This window comes from Elephas maximus, chromosome 16 (assembly GCF_024166365.1).
Source record: "Elephas maximus indicus isolate mEleMax1 chromosome 16, mEleMax1 primary haplotype, whole genome shotgun sequence".
Taxonomy (NCBI): domain Eukaryota; kingdom Metazoa; phylum Chordata; class Mammalia; order Proboscidea; family Elephantidae; genus Elephas; species Elephas maximus.
The window spans coordinates 34,817,946-34,827,618 of record NC_064834.1 but is presented as its reverse complement, the minus strand read 5'-3'; positions in this window follow the sequence as shown (position 1 = coordinate 34,827,618).

Genomic DNA, 9,673 nt, shown 5'->3' with positions numbered 1-9,673 from the left:
AACAATGTTTCCCTTAATACTTTACCTTTGTATTTCCGAGTTAGAGTTCGCCAAACAGAAATGTTTACATAAAATTTGTAAGACAAAATTTAAACAAAAATATTGATTCTCTGAAAGTTGTCATAGATGTAGTGACCGACAGAAGCTTAAGGATCAGGGGGTTCCAGATTGTTCTCATTCCACGTATGTACAGCTCTTTTACCTGGCACCTGGCCTTGCTCACTAACAATAGCCCAAGACATCCGGTCATCATCAGGCTTGCCTTCACATTCCACCTTGGCGGCTAGATGTATTTGACTTTTCAGTTGTTTGGGTGGTGATACCCACCTCCATCTTACAGAGTTTCACTACTCCAGCTCTTTCTATAATTGAATCAGAACAAATTCCTGTAATAAGACTTGTCCTATAATTCACAGTGGTTCTGATTTTCTGTTTTTACTCTGATATACCTGTAAACATATTTTACCAAGAAAAAATAAAGATCTTGATTTTGTCCTCAATTAAGTGAAGCAATCATTTTGCAAAAAATCTAAATGCAAATAAATGCATTTCTGTAATTGTTTAATGGCTATTGTTGGCCACGTGTTCTACTATGTTCTACAAACGTTTGTGCATTAGTGCTTTTAAATGCTCATAATGCTTAGTGATATAGAAAAAGGTCATTGTGAATCAGAGAAATGACTCTCTACTACTGTCATTCAAAAGCTCTAAATTGTAGTCCCCAAGAAGCTTCGAATGCAAATGTAAGTCAACTTTTTTTACAAAAAAGTTAATGTCAATAAACACATGTGTATACATCATGATTTAGGCATATATAGGCATATATATATATACACACACACAATATAGAGACGACTTTGTCAATAACCACTATACAATGCTATTTTTTAGCTGCATGGCATCTTATTTAAAACAGAGCTTTGAACTGGTTTGAACCAAAATGAACCAGTTCGAAGCCTTGGTTTGAAATGACATATGTCAAAAATAACAAAGCCAAATAAATTATTGATGTTACTTCAAATTGGAAGATAAATTTCAACTACAAATTTACTCTTACAATAAACCCAAACCCACTCGTTGCCTTCAAATTGATTCTGACTCATATGTAGTAATTGTAGTAATTAAGTATTTGAAGTAACAATTATGGTAAATAAAAATATATATGCTAATGCTATATATGTACAAGTGTGTATGCTTATATATACAATTTTAAATATTTATATATTATTTTAAACATTTAGCAATGTGGAATACTTGTTTCCAATTTTTGTTATTTTTTTGTGTTTGGATGTAGAGGCAAGATGGAGAGACTTATGTCCAAACAAGTGATTTCATCAGTGTCAAAACAGAGTTCACAAATTTTGTTTATGAACATGTTTTGTGAAAACAGATTTGTATTAAATGCACTTTGGAGATGCTGAGGTAAGCAAAGTTAAACACACGTCTTAACAAATACTGGCCTAATGTACATATTGATTTCTAAGAAGGAAGAAATAGGGTGTAGCACTTCCCAAGTTATTTGATCATAGCTTTGCCTGTAGTCTTGTTCTACTAAGTATAATTTGGTTCATCTTGGTGTAAAAAGTAGAGGTGAAAAGTTCACCCTGTACTATCAGTTCTCTCCATCCCTGTGATGGCTAAGATTGTATGTCAGCTTGGCTGAGGCATGATTCTCAGTGTTTTGGCAGTCATATAATGTGATCACTTCCACATTGAGATTTGATATGTGATCACCACCATGATGAGATCTGCAGTGAGTAGTCAATCAGTTGAAAGGAAGTTTCCTTGAGCATGTGGCCTGCATCAAATATAAGTAGACATTCTGACAAGACTCAGGGACTTTTTGCTCATGCTGGATCCTGCAGCTGGCTCTTGTTCTTCTGATCTCCAGTTCTTGGGACTTCAGCTAGCAGTTTACCTGAACTCTTGCCTGCCCGTCTTGGGATTCATTGATCTTCACAGCCTGTGAGCAAGGGCCCTGCAGATCTTGGGTTCACTAGCCCCCTGAGGCTACGTGAATCAGGAGAAGCCTCTACCCTGACTCATGGACTTAGGACTTTCCAGCCTTTACAACTGTGTGAGCCATTTCCTTGATATAAATCTATGTATCTATATCTATATATATATTTATATACTTTACTGGTTTTGCTTCTCTAGAAAATCCAGCAGCCTTGGTCATCTAGTGCTGCTATAACAGAAATAACACAAGTGGATAGCTTTAACAAAGGGAAGTTTATTCTCTCACAGTCCAGTAGGCTAGAAGTCCAAATTTAGGGCTCCAAATCCAGAAGAAGGCTTTCTCTTTCTCTTGGCTCTGGAGGAAGGTTCTTGTCATCAGTCTTCCCTTGATCTGGGAGCATCTCAGAGCAGGAACCTCAGGTCCAAAAGATGTGCTCTGCTCCCAATGCTGCTTTCTTGGTGGTATGATGTCTCTTTTATATCTCAAAAGAGACTGGCTTAAGACACTATCTAGTGTTGTATATCTCATCACTATCATTGCCACTAATCCATGTCATTAACTTCATACTGATAGAATTTACAACACATAGTGAAATCACATCAGGTGACAAAATGGTAGACAATTATACAATACTAGGAATCATGACCTAGCCAAGTAGACAGATATGTTGGGGGGACACAATTCAATTCATGACACCAGCCTAAGAAAATCTCCAATCCAAAGGAAAATATTTTCAGCTTCTGTTAGTAAAAATAACTGAACAAAATGAATATAGCCTTACGTTTTGTGATTGCAGAACAGCTTTGATTCTGCACTTTTTAAATTCATTTTTTAATCTAAAAGTTATGGGGAAAAAGCTCGGTAATCGTTTTGTAAATGTTTGGGGAATTAAAATTAAATTACCAGACTGAAAGTGAAGAGATCTCTCAAATCAGTAAAAACCTCAGGTTCAATTTGCTTCTGTAAAATAGGAGAGCAGAGTAGCTATTGCTGTGGTCCTTTCTAGCTCTGCCATCCTATACATTGTGCAGAATATGCACCACAGCACTCTTTGTTCATCTAGGGGTTATGCAATATTTTCTGGGTACTGTTGTAGAGAAAAACTTGAATGCTGTTTCAAGTTAAAACAGAGAGGTTTATTAAGGGTTTAAAACAATTGCAATTTGGGAAGTAAGTAGCCCACTGAAAATGGAGCCAGGTAGTCCCAGGGCATTTTAGTTATATGAGTATTCTTATGGGGTAAAAAGAGGAACCAAGCCATATAGAGGTCAATTACAGGAAAATCAATGAATATTGTAAGAATCTCAATCTGATTGGTTACTGCTTATTAATAGTGATTACAGATAGTTTCACAGGATGCTTAGATCATGGTCACAAGATGCTTACATGTATTTTCTCTATCTTGCAAAAATATTTTGTTGGCAACAGCAGCCAGACAGCACTCTACCTGAGTACATTTATCTTGAAGGGTGCAGACAGTCACTTGGTTCAGATACCTTGGGCATATGGTTTCACATCCTGGCTTTGACCACCAAGGAGAAACATGTATTTCTCAAAAAACATAGCTGTTAGTCTAGAAATCCAGATTAAAATTAGATAGCATGGTCAGCGTATTATGCCCCTGTCTCACTGACTGCACTGAAAGTTGTCTTTTCCTGAGACAGGGTATAAGACAACTATTCTAGTGACATAGTACCATTATTCCCAAACACATATAGACCTTGGTTAACAGAAAAATGAATCAACTTTCTCTAAGGTACTATTTTGTGTAACATTTCTAAGCCAAGATCATCTATGCTTGAATCTTGCTGAGAATGCCTTAATACAAGGCTTTTTTCATTTTATTGGGAAAAAAAATGCAGGTAAAGCCCAATTTGCAGTGCTAACATTTTTCCATTTTTCTGAACCTCACGTAAGGAACCCTAGTGGTACACTAGGAAAACTGGTGGCACAGTGGTTAAAGTGCTTGGCTGCTAACCAAAAGGTACAAACCCACTCTCTGTAGGAGAAAGATGTGGCATTCTACTTCTGTAAAGATTTACAGCCTTGGAAACCCTGTAGCACAGTTCTAGGTAGCTATGAGTCGGAATCTGCCTGAGGGCAATGGGTTTTTGGGTTTGGTGGTGCTTGGTTACTGTCATGGATTGAATTATGTCCCTCCAAAAATGTGTGTATCAACTTGGTTAGGCCATGATTCCCAGTATTGTGTGGTTGTCCTCCATTTTGTGATTGTAATTTTATGTTGAGAGGAGTAGGGTGAGACTGTAACACCACCCTTACTCAAGTCACCTCAGTGATCCAATGTAAAGGGAGCTTCCCTGGGGTGTGGCCTGCACCACCTTTTATCTTTCCTGAGATAAAAGAAAACGGAAGCAAGCAGAGAGCTGGGGACCTCATACCACCAAGAAAGCAGGACTGGGAGCAGAGTGTGTCCTTTGGACCTGTGGTTCCTGCACTGAGATGCTCCCAGACCAAGAGAAGACTGATGTCAAGGACCTTCCTCCAGAACTGAGAGAGAGAGAAAGCCTTCCCTTGGAGCTGGTGCCCTGAATTCGGACTTCTAGCCTGCTGGACTATGACCGAATAAACTTCTCTTTGTTAAAGCCATCCACTTGTGGTATTTCTGTTATAGCAGCACTAGATGACTAAGACAGCTGCTAACCGAAGAGTTATATTACCTGTGCTTGATTTTAAAATTATAAATTCCTTTTATATGACATGGCATCAGGGCATGTCTATATCATGTAAAATAAGTAAATTCATTTTCCCATCTCTGAAACTGCTTTATAAAGAAATCACAAATATTTATTGATAAAATAATTGTGTAAGTGATATTCACGTACAGTATCTTTTCCTGCACTTCTTACGGTGCATTTTCAAGTTGACAAATGGATGTGAGTCTAGTAACAAACAAAAGGATCTACTTTGCTTGCACATTGCTTTCTCCTGTCTCTCTGATTTTATGTTTAATTGTAACTCTTACAAGTCTATTGAGTCTTTCATTTCCTTTGAAAGGTGGTGAATTAGATTCCATAAATCTTAATCAAATTAAAATTACCCTTAAATGTAATTAAAGCAATTGGAAAATGGCTGCCTCTAAAAGACGTCTTTATATAATGGGGACAGTAGTAAGTGGTCTATTATCTAGATGCAAACACTCCCATAAATTGCAATATTTTGTGAAAGGCAGCTTTTAATTGCAAGACCATCATTAATCACCGAACAAACAATAGCTACTGACAACTTAATAAAAATACTTAATAGAAATTGTTGTTACCTATATGATCCTTTTTGTGCGAACTGTGCTAGCGTCACACACAGCTGAATGTCCCTGAAAAGAAATTCTTAATATTTAAAATTTTTGCAAGTTTATTAATTATGAACTTCTTATCAGTGACTTATTCATACACACATTAACAGAACTAGTGCCTCTTTTACCTGACTCTAAGACACCTGGGTGTTTTCTAACATCCTCCACTAGAAAGTGTTTCTCCAATATGCACATTTCTTTTTACTTCTGGAAGTCTTCCCAACCCACCCACAAGCAGATGTAAGTATAAGAAAAGATTTCCAGTATAATCTTTGTGCATTTAATTCTCCATACTTGAGCTTACTGATTACTGTGAGTCAGATTTGACTCGATGACAATAGGTTTTTTTGTTTGGATTACAGTCATCTTACTTATTTGTCTTTGTATTGCTTGTGTCTAGCTTTTGTATTTTAGGTAACGGAGAATAAAATTTTAAGTAGGTGTGCAGTAAATAATTTAACCTTGCCCAAAAAACTGACCCAAAAGCCAATTGCCGTTGGGTCGATTCCAACTCATAACAGCCCTATAGTGACCCTATAAGACAGAGTAGAATGTCCCCATAGGGTTTCCAAGGAGCACCTGGTGGATTCAAAGTGCCAACATTTTGGTTAGCAGCCAAATTCTTAACCACTACACCACCCAGACTTCCTTGCCCAAAAGGAGGTCTGTTTTGCTTTTAGGAGGTAATCTCTAAATCCTTGGAATGTCATGGCTGATAGGAATGTCTTTGTTTATCTGAGATCCTTGGGCCAGCCAAATAGTAACAATATGAAATAAGGTGGGGACTTGGGGTCATGCAGCATCAGTTTGACCTCCAGAGATCCTGGAGACAGTTCAACCGCTTAGCAGTGGACCATGCTCAATAAAAGTTCTGAACACTTGGCTTGGGTGAGCTTCTCTGGTTGTGGATGGCTGTACTGTATGCGTACTGTCACATGTTGATACAGCAGAGTAATGCTGTCCTGATTCTATGGGAAAAGAACAACTGGAAACTCCGTGTTTACCCTATGCCCTGTGTATCTCTTCCTTTGGCTGATTTAAATTTGTATCTTTTCGTGTAATAACCATAACTGTGAGTATAACACCTTGTAGTGAGTTCTATGAGACTATGTAGTGAATTATTGAAAAAGAGGGTGGTTTGGGGAATCCCTGGTCTTAAAACTGGTGTCAGAAATGAGAGTGGTATTTTGAGGATTGTTCCTTCTAACTTAGCAGTTGGCCAACTCCTTGCAATAGAGGATTTTCCATTTTCTTTTATTGCACTTCTTTCTTTAAAAGAATGTTAATTCTTGGCTCAATATCTATTTTTTTTCTTTCCTGACAGAAACCATACACTAATTAATAAGAAGTACCTAAAAAAAAAAGGGACTATACGTATACTATATATATATGTATGTATGTATGTATGTATGTATGTATACATATATATGGAAACCCTGATGGCGTAGTGGTTAATTACTCCAGCTGCTAACCAAAAGGTCAGCCGTTCAAATCCATGAGGCATTCCTTGGAAACTCTATGGGGCAGTTCTACTCTGCCCTGTAGGGTTGCTATGAGTCGGAACTGACTCCAAGGCAATGGGGTTTACATATATATGTGCGTATTGGAAACCTTGGTGGCATAATGGTTTAGTGTTATGGCTGCTAACCCAAAGGTAGGCAGTTCAAACCAGGTGCTCCTTAGAAACTCTACGGGGCAGTTCTACTCTGTCCTATAGGGTCGCTATGAGTTGGCATCCACTCTAAGGCAGTGCGTTTGGATTTTTTGGTATATGCATATCACACTAGAGATTACTGTGAGAAATGTCATGTTGCTTGCTGTGGACCGAAGATAAAAGAGAGGGACAAAAGAGGATGATTAATTTTAGAAAAATGAAAGAAAGAAAGGATGGAAGGGAGAGAAAAAGAAAGAATTAATTCAGGGAATATATAATGAAGAAACTGAAATTGCCTGAGAATGAATGTTTTCTTCAGAAAAAGAATTTGTTTGAAATTTGTTATGCCCATGGATCATTTAATATAAGGTCCCAGTTGTCAAGTCTCAATGGTGATAAACAGAGTTTACATTAAGTAATATGGAAGTGCCCAGGCAGACAAAAGACTTAAAACAAAGAAATCCACCCCATGTTGAATCCAGTAGTCCCACAGACAGAAGAAATGATCTGTCTTCAAAACATTTCTATTCCATTTCCTATTATATTGGGAAAACATGAATTAAGGCCATGTTGGGAAGTGCTTCCAGGAGAAGCTGGTCCAGAGGGATTTAGAAAAAGCACATAAATAATTTCTCATTGCCATGACCTATCTTTGAGACTTACGTATTACATATTACAAGTTTCAGAGAGATAAATTAATAGCTCATCAAGCAGTAAAGGATTTACCAAAGGATTAAAATATATATATATATATATATAAACATTCTTTCCAAGAAGGAAGATATTAAAAGTAGGAAGGTTTCTCAGAGATTTATGAAGAAAGAGATAACGAAGATAAAACTATTCAGTAGTAGGAAGTAGTGGGAAACCTGTCTTGGAAGAAAATATGATGTGTTTAACTCTAGAAATGAAATACTTCAAAACAGTCATCCTTGTTCAATTTACCTTAAAGAATTCTTTTGCCAATGATTAATCTTTCCTACATCATTTAGATGTCTTATCTTTATGTAGACATAGTCTTAGAATGTGTATATACCCTGGATGCTTTTGGAAGTTATAAGAATATTCAGACATAATCTCTATTCTGTAGCCTAAATTGTCTGATTTGTTGACAAACCACCATTTTATAGACATCTGTTGTTCTTCCCTCAAGTAAAATGGAAAGCCATGTTTTTCTTGGATGGGGTATTTGCATTCCACACCGAAGGTTTGTTTTCCAACTTTAATGGTTATACTCAGAGTGTCTAAGTACTGGCGCTGCAGTGGTTAAGTGCTTGGTTGCTAACCGAAAGGTTGAAGCTTCAAGCTCACTTGGCTTTCTGTGGTAGAAAGACATGACAGTCTTCTTCCACAAAGATTTGCAGCCTTGGAAACCTTATGGGGCAGTTCTACCCTGTTCTATAGGGTCATTGAGTCAGAATCAACTCAATGTCAATGGGTTTGGTTTTTTTTGGTTTATCTAAGTCCCTATATTTGGGGGAAAAAAAGAGTTCATTATGCTTTCCATCTGAAAGAAAAAGAAAAGCATTACCACTCAGAGAAAGGCTGACTTTATAGCTTAAGGCATTTCTTTTAGTGCTTCTCTATATTTCCTCTGGAGTCCTGGTATATGAACTTGCCAGGTTCTCCAATTGAAGTCAGATCCTTGTTAAAATTTTGAGAAACTCTGATTCTACTTGTAAAAAATTTTCCCAGAAGCAGAGATTGTATGCTTGGCATTGACATCCTAATTAGTTTCTGTTATGAGACTCGCCTTTAGTTTTTGCTACTTGCTAGCATCACTACTAAGAACTCCCGAAGAGGCTATTTTTTGTGGCAAAACTATAATTACATCCTTAAAAAAAAGTGGTTCTTTCTTGCTTTTTCTGTGTAATTAAGAGGGCAAATATATAGTTCAAACTCACCTAATATTCCTCTAATTCTTATTGAATCTCATGATGTCTAAGCAATTCCCACAGTTAAATGTACGAATGTTTAGTAGAGTATACTAACTCTTTTGTGAGAAGTAGTTACATGTTTTCCAGGGCCTCAATATGAGGATTAGTATAGATGTTGTTGTTGTTGGGTGCTGTGGAGTCAATACCAACTCACAGTGACCCCATGTGACAGGGTACAACTGCCCCAAAGGATTATCTTGGCTATAATCTTTATGGAAGCAGAATGTCAGGTCTTTCTCCTGCAGAGTCACTGGATGGGTTCAAACCACCAACCTTTTGGTTAGCAGCCAAGCACACCATAGTGCCACTAGAGATTTTAAATAACATTATGGCAAAATTTGGTGTTAGGATTCAAGAAACTGAAATCATTTTAAGGCTCAAAGTGCTAGAACGGTAAATCTACCAAATGGTTTAAAAACCATACTGAAATCATTTTATAGGTAAGAAATATAAATTAATACTCTAAGAACTGATATTTTTCCACCCATTCCCATCAAGTCAATTCTGACTTACAGTGACCCTAAAGGACAGAGTAGAGCTGCCTCACAGGGTTTCCAAGGAGCCGCTGGTGGATTCCAACTACCAGCCTTTTGGTTGGCAGCCAAATGCTGAACGATTGTGCCCACAGCCACTGCGCCATACAGAATTTGGCCTATGATACAGAAGAGCAGATTCCTGGATTAATATAGTACAAATCCTGTACCATAGCTGTTTTTCTTAAAAAAATAGGTATATAATTTCCAAAAGATTTTGTTAGAGTAGAAGAATAACTATTTTAAAACTCAGAAATGGTACACTGAGTCATTATTTAC